Source organism: Parus major, chromosome 1 (assembly GCF_001522545.3).
Source record: "Parus major isolate Abel chromosome 1, Parus_major1.1, whole genome shotgun sequence".
NCBI classification, from domain to species: Eukaryota; Metazoa; Chordata; class Aves; order Passeriformes; family Paridae; genus Parus; species Parus major.
In genome coordinates this window covers 97,208,786-97,224,756 of record NC_031768.1, presented here as the reverse complement: position 1 = coordinate 97,224,756, position 15,971 = coordinate 97,208,786, and positions in this window count along the sequence as shown.

The following is a 15,971-nucleotide window of genomic DNA, read 5'->3' as shown; positions in this document are numbered from 1 at the left end:
TGGTTCAGGTAGAGGGCAGGGTACAGTGCTCAGTTCAGATTTGTCCTAAATGCCTCTGTTTGTACACTTTGGACTTTGCAAGCTGAACCTCTAATGAGCCATAATGGCTCATTATTGTGTGGATGCATTTACTTCTTCATAAGTTTTATGATGCAAAATACCACAGTGGGCTTGTTCTGTGAGCATTTAACAGGTAAGCCTCAGTGAATCAGTCTTTTGCATGACTATTTCCCCCTCATCCTGGTGATAGGCACAAGCAGTTTATAGTTTGGTGTGAATATGAAAGGTGTTTGAATCCACCTGCTCTGAGAGCAATGCCAGAGTATGCCATGTATTTCAGGTGCACACTGCTTGGGTTAAAGGAACAAACCAATGACAAAATTGACTGAAAAAGTACTAAGTGGGGGAGAAATTTGGTTTGTGACCTGAACCAGGCAGAGGTGCCAGAGTGTCTCGTTGTCTGCTGCTGGTGTTGGGACTCTGCAATGTGGGACACTATGAGGTCATGCTGCCTTACCTTTCCCACCTGTCCAGATAGCTGTTGCCTGTTTATGTACAACTCACCTGTTGGCAGCAGCAGTTGTACTGAAAAGCAGTTTATCTTCACAAGCTCACCTAGTCTGACTCAGCAGAGCAGAGAAAAGCTGAGCTCTGTCCCACGTTGGCATGCTTTGATCCCCAGTCCATCAGCACAGGCGTGCGTGTACTCCCAGGTCTGTACGTCAGGAGTCATCAGACCCTGCTGACATTACAGGTCAGGGACCAGACTCTGTGCTGATGGGCAGGAGTGTTTCATCCTCATATCCACACTGAGAACCATCCAGTGGTTGGATGTATGCATGGAGTAAAGGTTTGTTGGGAAGCAAAAGAGCATCAAGTTATGTAGTTACAAAGCCTAATAATTTTTTATTACACATGGGTGGGTAAGAAGGAACACTATTGAGCAGCAGGTCTAACTGTGTAATCCTTAACCTTCCTGTAGGTCATGTCACAACTTTAGTATTATTTTATTATTGTTCTAATAAAATAAAATCAATTAATCCACCCCAGGTAGAAAATTAAATATGGAGGTGTTCTGCATTCTGCCATATTAACAAAAAATATTAATCATCCAATTAATATTTGTTGTTATTTGTGATCAGTTTCCCCACCTCTGAGCTACTATATTAAATGCTAGATGTCAGCTTTTTTGTGGACTAGAAAAAAAGGTGTAATGTCTGCAATATTTGCTAATAGGTGACACAGAGCTCTCAAGAACTGTCAATCCCCCAGAAATAAGTTCCAGGAAAGCAAAAGTTATCCTTTCACCTCACAAACTTTGTGGGATGTTGCCTCTAGCCTTTTCCCACACTTTTTCCTTAAACAGGCCTGCCTTTCTACTGCAGCTTTCTTCCCACAGGTTTTTCCTCACAGTTCCTGATATAATGACCTGGAGAACATGTTGGTGTGTCATTTTATATTTATTGCAGTTGTGTCTTCTTCAATGTGCAGCCTGCTCACAGACACCACTGCTAGTGATGTGGCACAGGTGGAGAGACAGGAGCAGCCAGCAGGAGATCACAGGGAGGCATGCTGGACTGGCAGCAAAGACCCAAGTCACCTACTCTTCCTATTTCATCTTAGCAAGCAAGAGGAAGAGATGAGCAAGTTTTTTCAGGATCAGGAGCTGAAAAAGTGGTAAAACAGTTAGAGGCCATAGATCATCCCAGCTGATCCTGAGTAACCTAAGTCCAGGCTCCCAGAACATAAAAACAGCCTTGCTCCCATGATTTCCAAATAAAACCTGGAGAATATGACATGTCCATATCCTTTACTGATGAAGCCTTGAGTCTGTTATGGGAAAAGTCCTCTCAGAGGCACACAATAACTTCTGGTAGAGTCACAAAACATGATGGGGATGTTGCAAAGCCTGGATTTGGTTCTGAGTTCAGAACACAAGACTTTATCAGCTGTAGAGTGGAGCAGTGGTCAGCCAGATTAGGTTATGATACAAGATCTGGCAAGCAGCTAAATTACAGATAGCATATCCCTAGGACACAGAGATCCATGACACCTAAACACACCTCCAGTTTTCCTTTGTTTCATCCTCTATCCTGCCATGTTTGCATCTTGTCTGATTCAGGCCTTGGTGCTGGCTCACACTCCATCTTGTGTCGGCTGCCCAGCTCTGCGTTCTTCCCCTCAGACACATCTTCCCTCTTGTTGTGTGCTTTGCAATTTCACATAAAATGACGCTATGCCCATAAAACCCAGCAGCTTCAGACTGAAGAATTTATAGGTCTCTCATGAGGAGAGTGGGTTTCCAGGGCGACTTCCCTTTCTTCCTTCCTTTGGTTTCCTGTTTCCCGTATCGACAAGGGGTGTTCAGCTCTGAGGCTCACTCCCTCCCTACCTCCTACCCCAGCCCTGCTCTTGCCAAGTCTCACTTCTGCCTACAATAGCCAATGTTTTTCCTGAAGCCCTGTAATGTATACGTAGTTTGGGGTTTGCATATGCCCTACTGGCTCACATACAAAAATTTTCAGAAGACAGATGAGTTCTTAGCAGTTCTTTGAGGGCATTATATAGGCAATCTGGATATCACTAAAAACCCATGAAAAGCATGAATTTATTCATTGAATGTAAAATTTTAGCTGTTAATCGCTAACAGATATGCAGGCTGTAATTTTTTAGAAGATTTGCAACTTGGCACAATGGCTCAAATTTTCATATGGAGGAATGAATCATTGTATCATTCTCTTATGATGCCCTCCCTCTCCTGTCAGACTTCTTTTCCCTACTTTGAAGCATGGAAAGCTTAGTCAAAGGAGTTGTCATCAGAATATTCAGTGCAAATTAAACTTCCCCACACACATCCTTATCTCATTTGCAGAAATTATCGAGATGTGGGCTAAAGTGGTTCAAAAAATTTCAGCTTGATGCAGATACCTGACATAGAAAAAAAAAAAATAGAATTAAAAACTCATACCAAATTATAAAAGTTTAAATGAGTTATATTGGTGAATGAAAGTAGGACTAGCTGTAGGGTCATTTTAGGCAATCTACAATGCTACCAGACTTACCAATAAGGTGTGAGGCAGACTTCAAACAGCAGAACTTTGTTAGGGAAAGATATGACCATTTTTCCTTTTACATTTCATAACCTTACACAACAAATCACCATTTCAGAAGATCTGTGTTCTTTCCCTAATGGTATCCATTATTTTTCTTTAAGGAAAATGAGTAAAACTCCAAACCTTAGCTGATTATAAATGAAACTGTTTTAACAAGAAAAGGATAAAAAGAGGTTGGACTCATCTTAAAAATATCCTGAGGAAGCTGATGGTGACTGGCAATACAATGAGGTCTCCAGCTCCTTGAACTATTTTTTATGTATTTTTCACAGGTGGAGTAGTAGTAAAATATTTGAGAGGGTAGCTGAATACCCTTAATATTACTTGATTCTTCAAGTTGATTGAAAGCAGGTAACATAGAAAGCTATTGGGAAGGAGAAGGCAGGTAGGAAATCTTAGTTGGAGTGGGAACAAAAAGCTGAACAACTTAAGCTGGAAAATCCATATTTTTTCTACTCTTTGGTATCAGCTTCTCATCTCCCTAGGAAGCTTAATTCTTTTGGTTCAATTTCACCAGCTAAGTATAATGCCAGTCTTTAAGATTTTGTAAACCACTATGTAACTATTGAAAAATGTAATCTTCTGATATATTTAATATGAAATTCCTCATTTGTTTTAGCTTGTCTAACACTTGCCAGTTCTCTTTGTTCATCTCTAAAACATCTGATTTAAGTAGATATGCCAACACTGGTGTTTAACTTCAGGTTTTGTGTATCTGAAAGTACCTGTTTACCTGTTGCATTGCTGTGGTATCTTTTTGGAGTAGGGACGAAACAAGAACTAGGTACTATTTAAAGGAACATAAAATATATGGAAAAACCTCTCTCAAAAGAAAAGGACTAGGGAGAGGGAGAAGAAAATAGTGACCACTGTTGTTGTGACCAGCACACACCTGTACAACCACCACGTAGCTCAGGACTTGAAATCAGAGGCAGTAGCTTAGTGTTTAGTGTTTCTTCACTGACTCTCAACACCTTAGTTGTGTAACCACTTCTAACATCCATTGATGAACTAGCTGCACTGCTGAACCCTGCCCCTGATCATTATTTGGCCAACATTTCTTCTGTTACTTTTGTCTCATGGGAAGAGCCTGGCACAATTCTACATCCTGTTTCTTGCTTGGTGGAAAGGCAGGCAAGGAGTTTGACCTGTTTTTGGTGTGGTGGCTGCTGCAGTTCAGCAGAAAGGATGATCCTTGGCAGGAGTTTTGAGAATGCACTCTGTGATTTTCAGCATTTTGGGTCATCCACTGATTCCAGTGAATGTTTTCTGTATTCTGTCCCAGAGCCTCTGAGCAGTACAAGCCTTGAAAGACACCTGCAGTCAGCCTGGCACTGAAGGCATGTATCCACACATGAGCTTGGGGCAGCACTCTGCTTCCAGCCACGGCAAGTAGTGCAGGAGAGGATGCTTGTCCAGAGTCATCACTGCTGACTGATCTACCTTTAGAAAATATTCCCCCCTTACACAAGGTACCAAGGTGATGGTGTAAAGGCAGTTTGTATAAATCTGTGTGCTGTGGGATTGAGCTATGACCCAAAGGCAGGTCTAATGTGAGCAAGTTAATGGATCTTTTATTAGCCACTACTTCAAATATCTGTCATGCTTTGAAGTAAGCCTACTGACACATGGTGAGGTATTTAACACAGCAGGACTGTGCACCTTCTGACTTGGAGGTGTGCCTTAGTTCACTTTTTCTTCCAACCAGCTACAACTCTTGATAAGTCCATATATGCCAATGATGAACAGCACCACCAGTCCCATCCTGCTGCTCTTGTGCTTAAGCACTTTTGTTCCTCTTACAGTTACAACTCCCAAGGGCACAAGCAACTCTCTCTTCATGGTGGGAGAAAGCATGAATGCTTTATCTCGACTTGTCTTCCCAGAATGGCGCTGTGTAGAACTCTTACCTTTCAATGGCATGTACTCCTCAGTTTACCAGTTCCAGGAGCAGATTGTGCCTCAGTATTTGTGCATCACAGCCATGTCTGAGGCAGAATCCCCACACTGGTCTGCACTCCCTCTGGGTTTCTGGGTGTGGATAATAGTTCAATGATGTCTTGTTCTTTCCATGGCCACAGGCATTTTAAGGCAAGTATCACCCACAGGCTCAGATCTTTTCTTAACATGTATTGAGTGACCAGCAAGCACAACTACTGATTGTGGTTTCCATCCTCCAGTTGGTGCAAAGTTTAAGAAAGGATGCCAACATCCAGATAAGTTGACTAGAAAGCTAAACACAGCTTTAAATGGTCATCTAGTTCCCAAAGTCGTGACCTTTGTACCTGACTGTAATGCCTAAGATGTACGTTTCTTGCTGCTGAGATTTTAATGTCTGAACTTCTAACATTCTTTGCATAACTTTTCTTATGGTACAAACAGTGGTTTTCTAGAATTTCAGAAACTTCATTATGCTTCACAGTATGACTGATTTGGTACCTGTTGAGTGCCTTATTTTCATGGGATAATAGGTGTCTTCAACGTAGAGTGAAGTTCGAGGAGCAACAAGTATGTGGATTGCCTAGATTAACCAGTGAACTCAAGTACAGGTCCCAAGGTGTAACCAAGTGACCTGCTTAGTCACCCCCACTGATAACTCAGACTCTGGCCTTGTTCTCAGAGCATCTGAATGCAGCTGTTCCAATGTAACAAGAAAATACAGTGGCATGAGTGCCCAAGAAAGTAGAGCAGTCTGCAAAATCTCCAAGAGGCCGTCAGTGCTTTATCATCTGAATGCTTTCTTCTTATTCTGCAGAAGATTATGCAGTCTGGGTGCCTTTTTCTATTTAAACTTGAGGTTACTACTTTAAAACCCCTCATGGAAGCATGACCTGTAGTTCTCAAGGCAGCAGCCAGAAATTGTCTCAGCATTCCAGAGAGGTTGCTACCGTCTGATCTTGCTGCAGTGTAGATATTAGCTGACAGCTCTTGGAGCCATTCTAATCCATCACTCCTGATCCACAATGGAACAATTCAATGGACAAAACACACACCCCATGATCCTCTTGATGTAGCTTAAAGCAACATCCAGAACCTTCTGTATGTTTTTCTTGCCTTTCTGCCAGCAGTGATGTAGGAACTGTGGTAGCTGCAACTTGAAACAACTTTAAATACATAACTTTTTAAACCCCCCCTCTTCTGGAAATTAATATATATTGCTTCCCCTGAACAGATTTGGGATGGTGTTTATGAAGTCAAGATGATCTAGGCAGGGCAGGCCCTGATGAATATGCTCCCTCTAACATGATTCCTTGGAGGCAAAGCATGTGGATACCATTTCTCAGCTAAACAAATAAAGCTGATGGGAGTGACTTGTGCTGTCACCCCCGTTTTACTTACGTAGTGCAGCAATTCTAACAGCTATAAACAAACAAATGTTTTAGCTTGTCATAGAGTCAATTTTTATTATTTCTTAAAAGCTGAATAACATGCAGCCAGAAGAACTGACTTTGATGTATAGGACAGAGCATCAAACCGTAGCCTGCATCCTCACAGTCCTGTCATACAACTGGGAAAATTAGTGTCCCAATGAGAAATAAGAAAAATTCTATAGCTAGAGCAATATAAGGAGCATTTTAGCACTGTCAAAAACTACAGTAGGAATTAACTGCTATTGGTGTGATTTATGCCACAGGTGTATTTAACACAGTCAAGCTAAATTCTTGTTCTGTGAAGTCTGTCTGTTAATCTGGCTTCGATCCTCCTGTCACCTGCTGTTGCTGAATGTGGGATGAACTGATCCTTATGTGCACTTGGAAGATAAGACTTGGGTTTGAATCTCATTATGCTGATAAAACAGGGATAGATGCCTTAAGAATGGAGCTATACAGGTATGAAACATGGTTAGATCTTTCTAATTATAATAACACAAGTCTGCATAGCTCCAGTTCTTCATAGATCATTCTGTCACACTATCACAAAAGGAAGGGAGTATTATACTAGATCCAAAAAATATATATTAGCCTTACAACTCAGTAGAGAACAGCCCAAGCAATTTCAGCACCATTTAAAGGGTTTTAAATTGATGTACAGAGTGCAATATAAAAAAACAGGCAAAAATTCAGTTTGAGATAGAAGGTTAAATGTCTTGGTAGGCATTTTGCTGTTTAGAAATCCTTAACAGAACCCTTTGAATTCTGTGTTTGAATTACCACAAAAAGCAGTTTTTACCTGACTCGGTACATCCAAAACTGAGGATATTGCTCCTGTCCATTAATATGGCACAGTTATTTAGTACTCCTAATTGCTTCTAATTCTTAAAAATATTCACATTTATTTTATCTCTACTCATTACTTCCATACTGACTGAAGAGATGTTCAATAATTAGCTACAATTATGTTTGTAAGGATAATATATATTTCATATTTTTATGGGGTCTGAAGTGACCATCAGAGCGAGAAAAATATCAATTGTCATTTGGTTGATAAATGCTTTGACAAAATCAACCATTCCCTACAAAAGTGGTACAGGAAAGGTAAATGATCTGAACAAAGTAATATAATGCCAATGTTTTGGATTTCAGGTTTGGGGTTTTATTTCACTGTTTCCTAATGAGAAAAAAGATTTTATTGGGTCACAACTTTCATGATTGTGTTTCCTTTGCTATTTCAGCAATGACTGATGTCTGTGGCTACTCATCTGAGGAAAATACTAAATTCTTTGCATTTCACAGGAAAAGTAACTGTTGCAATTTTATTATGATTTGTCTGATCGGTTAAAATTACAGTAATTATCAGCACTAAATCTGGGAAGGTATCCTTTACTTTGGCATGATGGAGATGCAGGTTGAAGTCTCTGAGGCTCATATCTTAATTTCCTACACATACACAACAAAGAGGAACACAGAAATCGAGGTTTATCTATAATCTCTTTTGATTGTTTCACTCAGAAGTGGCCCAGTTCATGTTGACTTGCCCTTTTAGCACAGTTCCTCAAAGAAGCAGTTCTGTCTAACATGCTTCCTGTCTATAATGACCAAACAGCACACACCTCTAAATTCCTTTATTGTCTGTGCCAATTTATTGTTTTCCATTTTGTTATTATGAGAGATGAATTTGTTATTAGGAGAGATGAATTCTTTAACATAACTACCGAGAATACATGAGAAACTGCACAGTGTGCAAGTCACTAGCTGAAGTTACTTCATAGTGTGAGAGCACAATAACTCAGTAGCAGTACATAGTAATACATAGGGGACATAGTAATTTTAAAATACATTTTAATGTAAGTTAAAAAAGCAACAAAAATAGTTCCCAATTTAATTATATCCATTTTCTTTTTAATCAAAAAGAAAATATCCATTTTCTTTTAATCAAATTAATTTCAATCTCATCTTCAAGAAGTAAAACAATATTTTTTAAGTCATAAGTTCTAGAAATTTATTCTTTATATTTCAAGCACTTTGAAAGTGCAAAGTGCTTGGATGAAAGACTGAAATATCATGTCAAGATAAAAGGAAGCAGCGAGTATTATTTAACTTTCACAGTAGAGAATCCGTATTTAAATAGGAGGTGGGAAATTTCTTATTTCCAGAAAGTCATTAAGTAAACGTGCCATGAAAACATGGTAAACAGAAACAGTGTTTTGACAAGGTGTTAATTCATCAGTGTGCTCCATGAGCAAAGACTGAAAACATTGTCCCAGCTTCTTAATGCCTTCCTGGTGTTCTGGAGTCAGGGGAGGGAAACAAGGTTCATTTTAGATGTACTTGTGTAATAAAGGGCAATACAAATAATGTTATACATGAATACTTCTCTGCTTTGTAAAAGCTAGTGTTCAACTTGCCCATTGTCAGGCTGTGTCTTGAAGTTCATGAGACTATCAAATAAAGCAACTGGAGAGAGTTCCCTGCTGTGTCTTGCCTCTTGCCACTGACAAGTCTACAGAAGTCACCTGGGCTTACCTCTGCATTGTCTCTTTCCTAAGAAATAAATGTAATGCCTTGTAAAATTCTTCTACTGGCCACTTTTTCCCCCAGACTATGTGGTCTTGATGATGGTGAGACATAGGGAGAAGAGCTGTTAAAATATATCATCAGAGGATGAGATAGGAGAAGGTAACTGTGATGAGTCCATTTTTGTGAAATCTCCTCCCATTTGGATCTGACCAGACTCTTGCAGCTGGAAATGTGAAACTCCACCCACATCAGCAGCATTCAGGTGTTAATAAAAATGATCAATAAAAGGACAAAGTATCAGCTCTCAAAGGCACCCTCAAACTTCACATCATTCCTGTGATGCTGTAGATGCATCCTGGTAAATTCCCTTGGCAAGTACTGGATGTTGTTGATGCATATTTAGTGAAGCATTTGCCTTGGTATGAAAATCATATTAAAATATCAGGATCCTAAAAACTGCATAGCAACATCTGGAAGGCCTAAGGGCTATTTTATTATTTCTTAGGTGTCCCTGAGATGTTTCAATTTTCTGACCTTCCCCTTGCATCAGTGGCATTCTCTCCATTTCTCGTGAAATATTCAGTAGCTTGCCTTCTAAAGGCACCTCTTAATCCTCTCATTGTCTCTCTTGATATCAACCTTAGCTGCTGATGTGACAGCTTTTTCTGATATATATATATGTGAACTAAATGATTTGGATAAAAGCCAAGAAACATCCTGCCTCTTGGAGAATTGTAGTAAAGAGATATTTCATTAGGACCTTGCTACTCAGAGTTAAAAAAAAAAATAAAAAAAAATCCTAGCAACCTACTGCCTGAATGACAACTTACTTCTACAAATCTTGTTAAGGGCACACAGTACTCACAGCTCTTGGTCAGTACCTCTTGCTTAGAAGTGTTCAGCATCCCTCAGCTTCCCACAGATGGGTAGTAAGGGCTTTAAAGTTTAAATTACATTTATTCCTTGGTCTGGCTTTATTCCATTCCTGCAGATGACTTGTTAAAATTAAAGCTAAAACTTTTTTGCCTTTTTGTTCTGATTTTTTAATGGTTTTTTTCCTTTTAACACGAACTTTTATTCAGGAATCCCTCCCCACCTGGAAGAGCCAGCCACAGAGCTTTCAGTGGCCACCAGTGCCATGTTACTGACAGTGCCACTCTGTAGGCTGGTTTGGTGTGCCAGACATCCATGTGCATCCCAGCTGCTCCCTCCTGCTGCTGCCCCTGGACACAGCTGGGCCAGTCCTGCTTGTACAAGCCATGCCATCAATTTACTGAGGACAGCCCCAGCGTGGTGCACTTGGAAGGAAACCCAGCCTGCCTTCACTGCTGCTTCCCTCCTCCTCAAAGGGGAGTGAGCCAATCATCAGTATCAGGACTGGAAGGAGGAAAGAGCTCCCTTTTCCCCACTGTTTGCGTCTCAGGAGGAGGGAGTGAAAGAGGAAGGAGTTTGTTCTGATTACTCCCGTGTGGGAGAGACCTGCAGCTCCAGCTCACCTCGCTAACACTCTGTCAGTGTTGACATCTACACAACTCCTCAGAGGTGATGTTTTTCATAAGTCATACTTCCAAATACAAATAATTTTAAATAGTTCTGTGGATTGCTGAGAATTTTAAGGCCTTTGAAGCCATGTACCAGCCCTGTCTCACAGCTCCCCCAGGCAGCCTGGTGTGGTCCTCAGGCACTCTGGGGTGAGGAAGGGGCAGTTCCTGACATCCTGCTGGCTGGGGCACCTCACTGTTGGGTTGGTGCTTCCAGATTCCCCAGGAGAGGTCTCTAAGGCATGGTGCCTGTGTGTTTGCAGGGAGGGGAAACTTCTGCCCCTGCATCAAAATCCAGCTGTGCAACAAGAAAGGAATGGTTAGATTAGGAAGCCCAAAAGTTTCCTTGAGGGATGTTTTTGGTTAAATATGTTCTGGTTCTCTTCTCTGGGAGATGTCACAGGGGAGTGCAGAGAACTTTCTCTCAAATGAATATTCAATAAAATTGTTTGGTGGTGTTTTGGTTTTGGGGTTTTTTTTTTTTTTGTTTTGTTTTTTGGGTTTTTCAGAGTGTTTCCTGTTTGGGTTTTTTTTTGTGGCTTTTTTGTGGTTTGTGTTGTTCTTTTTGTGAGGGTTTTTGTTTTGGTTTTTGGTGTTTTATTTTTGTTTTATTTTTGGGTTGGGGAGGGGGGGGGTGTGTTTCTTTTGTTTGGATTTGTTTGGTTTTTTTGAGAACATAGAAGGATTCATTTTTCAACCTAAAGGTCCTGTCAGTGACTTTGTAGTGTTTATTTTCAGAGTGACCAGACTTGACATATTCACTGGTAAGCACAGTGAGCCCCTTCATAGGGGAAGTGACACTAATTACCCCAAGGAAACATATGGAGAGTGTACTGGTCTGTGACCAGCTCTTCTCTTTAACACTCCTGCTGGCACTCTGTCTCAGGAGTTGAAAGCTCAGCTTCAGAAATGTCAGGTGATGACATTTTCATTTCCCTTTGAAAACTATCCCACAGTCATATGGATCTTGCCTGTTAGGAAGATTTTTTCCCCCTTTTTTTCCTCTAAACTGTTTTTTCAAATAGAAGACAAGTAAAACTACATGCTTTGCATGTGTGTGCAAACTCTATTTCTTGTTATTATGGACATCAATGAGCCTGTGAAAGTAGTATTTCCAGGTGAGCTGTTTTCCACTGACCTTTCTACTCTTTGTCATTGGTAGAAAGGAATGTCAGCTACACAGAGCTGAGAGTTCTCAGACATGTTCTGCCAGCTGTCTTGCTAGAAACTGGAGCTGAGCTGATCTGATTGATTACCCCAAGCACCAGTTTCTGGCAATAAAGATCCAACCACAGTTTTTTTGTTGCTATTATTATTACTATTATCAATATTATTACTATAATTATTATTACTACACAGGAGACTTATAAAATAACTCTTTTTATAGTTCTGTGATGTCTCAGAAGCCAGGCTTCACTTGTGCTCCTCCCTTCTTCCACCATGTGTGTCATTTCCTTCTCATGCTGCCAGGAGCATCAGATGTGGCCTTGAATGGAGGCCAGCACTTGCGTAGCTCTCATCAGGTTTGAAAGGGATGCCATGAAAAGTTTCCTTTCTTCACAGCTTGCAACAAAATGAAATATGCCCATATGTAAAACACAACTGCAGTAAACAGCAAAAAATGGAACTAGAATAGCACATCAGAATATTTTAACATTTCTCTTCTGTGGGTGTAAGGGAAAACTTTTCACCAATAGAGATTAATTTCCTGAGTGTTTTGGTTTGCTGGTTTTGTTTTTTTTTTTAAATATGTAGAGGTGAGCTAAAAGCAATAGATATCATGCAAGGTAATTACATAAGTCAAGAACTGCATAGGTAAATTACTCTCTGCTGCTGAGAGGTAAATTTATTTAAATTAATGGAGTACCATGCACATAGAGTAATTTATTCTAAAAGGAAAAATATTTCTAGATCAATAAATGCATATACATTATTTTTATTAGAAGAAAAAAATTAATATGAGACTGGGGGGATTGCTTTTTATTGTTTCTAGGATGACTGCTTTATTTTAAAGGAATGAAATGTCAGATTGATCTTTAGAGAAGCCTCTCTGACTTGCTTTAAACAGTAGCACCACCACATGTCAGGAAGTGGTCAGAGGTGCAAAATACCGTATTAACTCTTAATCCTCTGATAAGGAAATAAAACGCCATAAAAGTATGCTACAAGGAAAATATTCAGTAATTCTTGTTAATTCTATAAAAACAGGATATTACTCCCTATTTGCAAGTCAGAATAATTTTCCATCTAAATATCTTTCTTATGATTTTTCTTCCTTTTTTTCTCAGTTTTAATTTCTTTTACCGTGGCTAAATGTGGCAGAGAGTCCTCCCTGATTGCTGCATTGCCCTCTCTCCAGAACCCATATTTCATGACTTGTCTGCTGCAGCCCTTGCTGTGTTGTCCTTTAGGTTTATCTCTGCACTTTGGGATCCTCTGGCAGAAGAAGTAAAGTGAAAATCTAGTCAAAACCCACAGATGTGTAAGAATTAAGTCTGGGATTCTCACACTCTCTTAGAGATGGAGCAACAGTGAGAAATCAAAGCACTTGAGAAGGCTTTTTGCTCTGAATTCTCCACCTCTCATGCTGTACAACTATTGCCATGGAAAGCTGACCTACAGCAGCGCAGTTAGAGCAGCAAAAAAAAATGTGACATAAATGAATATATGTGACCTTTTGCTCTGAAGTTAGTGAGGGAAGAAACTTGCAAGGGATTCTCATTTATTTTCTGAAAAATATGTAGAACTTTAATTGAAACATGATCTGAGCATTAATTAATGTGCTTAATTGTTACTGAGGTATGGCTGGCACCTGAATTCCAGTCCTTGTATTTTGCTTAAACCAGGTAAAGTGTAACCATTGAAGGTCAGCTATATGGACAAGGCTATGTATGATCTAAATCCAATACTTTCAAGGAAACTGCCATCAACATCATCTCTTTGTGAGAAAAGAGTCAACACAAACTTGCATCACTGCATATTCTAATTTTCTACACAGTCCCACAGTTTCCTAAAGTTCTTTATTACAAATGGCTGTAATGGTGGTAACTTCCATTGGTTTGGAGGCTCTGTGGTGGAAATATGCATAATTTTGCCGTTGTGTTTTGAAAACTGACATGTGATTACGGTTAAAGTGTTCTGGTATGACAGTGCTCTCATTCACAGATGAATTTCCCTCTCTGGGGAAAAAGTTACATGTTGTAGTGGGGAGTCCTTAGCTGTCTTAAAAGTGTTTTCTGGCTTTCTATTCCTGTTTCTTTATTTTTAAGATAACATTTGCCCTTTTTCTAGTAGCCAAATAGTGTTTTAATCAAAAAAAAACATCTTTTTTATTTGATATCTCTATTGTTTTGTACCACTGTCAAGTAAATAATGCAAAACTGTCTCCTGCTATCTTTAAATTTGACACAGGCTGCAAATAAGCTGTTCCTAACATGGTGTTGCCAGGTATTCATGCGAGCCAGCTCCCTGTATTTAAGCCTTTAAAAAACATCAAGGAAGTGGATTTTTCTAAGAAATAGAGTCCTTTATTAGCTTCAGCAGGTAGCAGTGCCTCCCATAGCTCCTGAGTCTGCATGTTCATGTTCCCCTTGCCACAGGACAGTAAATCAGGCTGGTCTCTGTCAGGCCACTCAGCTCTCTGATCTCAGGTATGAGACTTGCTGTTAACAGTGTTTCACCTTATGCTAGAAATGGGAACACTGCCCTTACCTCTTCTGAATTCAGATCAGTACGCTCATGCTTCTGAAGTACCCAGAGCACTGTGTCACATATAATGCAAACTTTGGCTAACCTGTAATTAAATATTCTGCATAGTATAATATTAATATAACATTTATGGTCTTATATGAATAGAGAGTGGATCCAGCCATTGGAATTTAGCCTCTTGTGTCTGAAATTCTTCTCTGGCTTCTGTCAGTGAGTTAGGACAGGTGGAAGGGTGCACATGTTGGCTGTTCTGTGTTTGCTGAGCAGGACAAAAATGTGCCAGATTTCCACCAAGCTGAACAGATAATAATACACACTTGAGCTCTGATAACTGCTTTGTTTGGAATGATGAATGATAGTAGCACTAAGAAAATTACTTTATGTTTTTGAAATTCTGTATTGCAAATGAAATTTGAGGTATTATCTGATGAATGCCTCATAGGCACAACTCAGTAAATGAAAAGCCTGTTTGTGCTTCAGACAAAGCAAATTATTTCATTTATCCTGGAAAGTTTTCTAAATGGACCTGAGGCTACAGCATTATTAGCTACAATTGTCACTGATCTTAGAAAGTTGTTCATTTAGTGACAAATTCAAAAAATCAGGCAGAATGAAGTATATGACTGTGAGTTGTCAAAAGCTAATGAGTTATCTAACTCAGTGTTTAGATTACAGGTGTGGCTAATAATGCAGATGAAGCTCTAGAGTCATTATTTTCTGGTTATCTCTAAGGAATCTTTCAGAAATGTATCTTTTCTAATAATTCTTGTTCCCACTGTCTTACAGGTGTTCAGAAGAATGATGTCAACTGTTATTCATATTCTCACTTTGTATGGATGGAGCTTCTAACTAATCTAGGTAGGAAAAAACAGACAATTTCCTTGGTACACAAATTCTTCAGGGCAGCCTGGGATTGAAATGGTTGTTCCCTTCTCCAGAAACCTTGGCTATGCTTGAGTTATAAGGAGCACAACAGCACTAGAACTTCAAATTTAACCTTGACATATTAGAGTAGGTTCATCAGATGTATTTCCTCACTTTTTAAAATAGAGTAGTATCTTGCTAACAAGCTTTTGAGAGTAATCAGCTCTTACTTAAATTTATTGCATGTGAATATTATTCTCTGAAAAAGAAGAGACAATGACATAACTTTAACTATTTTCTCAGAAAGCAGGTCTTAATGAGGCAAATTGATTTTCCTTATTTGCCACATAAGCATTTTGGGTAAAGCTTCCAGTTAACTATCTCTTCAATATGATCAAACTTAAAACTCATGGGTATTTAAGTGAGTGATGTTTCTAAATTAACAGTTTATATTGTTTTGAGAAGTGCTCTCACTAATAACCCCTCTTGCTCAAAGGCTGGCTCACTGTCTGCCGTTTGAGGAGTGAAAATCAAATGGATGTAACAGGCTGTGCCTGACCTTTGGGCAAAAGAAAAGATGGAGGAAGGCAGTAGGGATACAGTAGTATAAAGTCATATACTTTGTCCTGGGGTGACTTTATGACACTGGTATCCCCAGTTGCCTGGTTTATGTTATATATTAAGTTCTGCACCTTTAAGACTGTCTCTGAGAGTGAAGGGGATGAAGAAGAAGCTGCAGTTTGTGTTAAAGAAAATATCACTCCCACACATCCCGCTCCTGGACTGTGGTGTCTGCAACACGGACAGACAGCGGGACAGAGCTTCTCTCTGGCTTTTAGTTAGTTTTA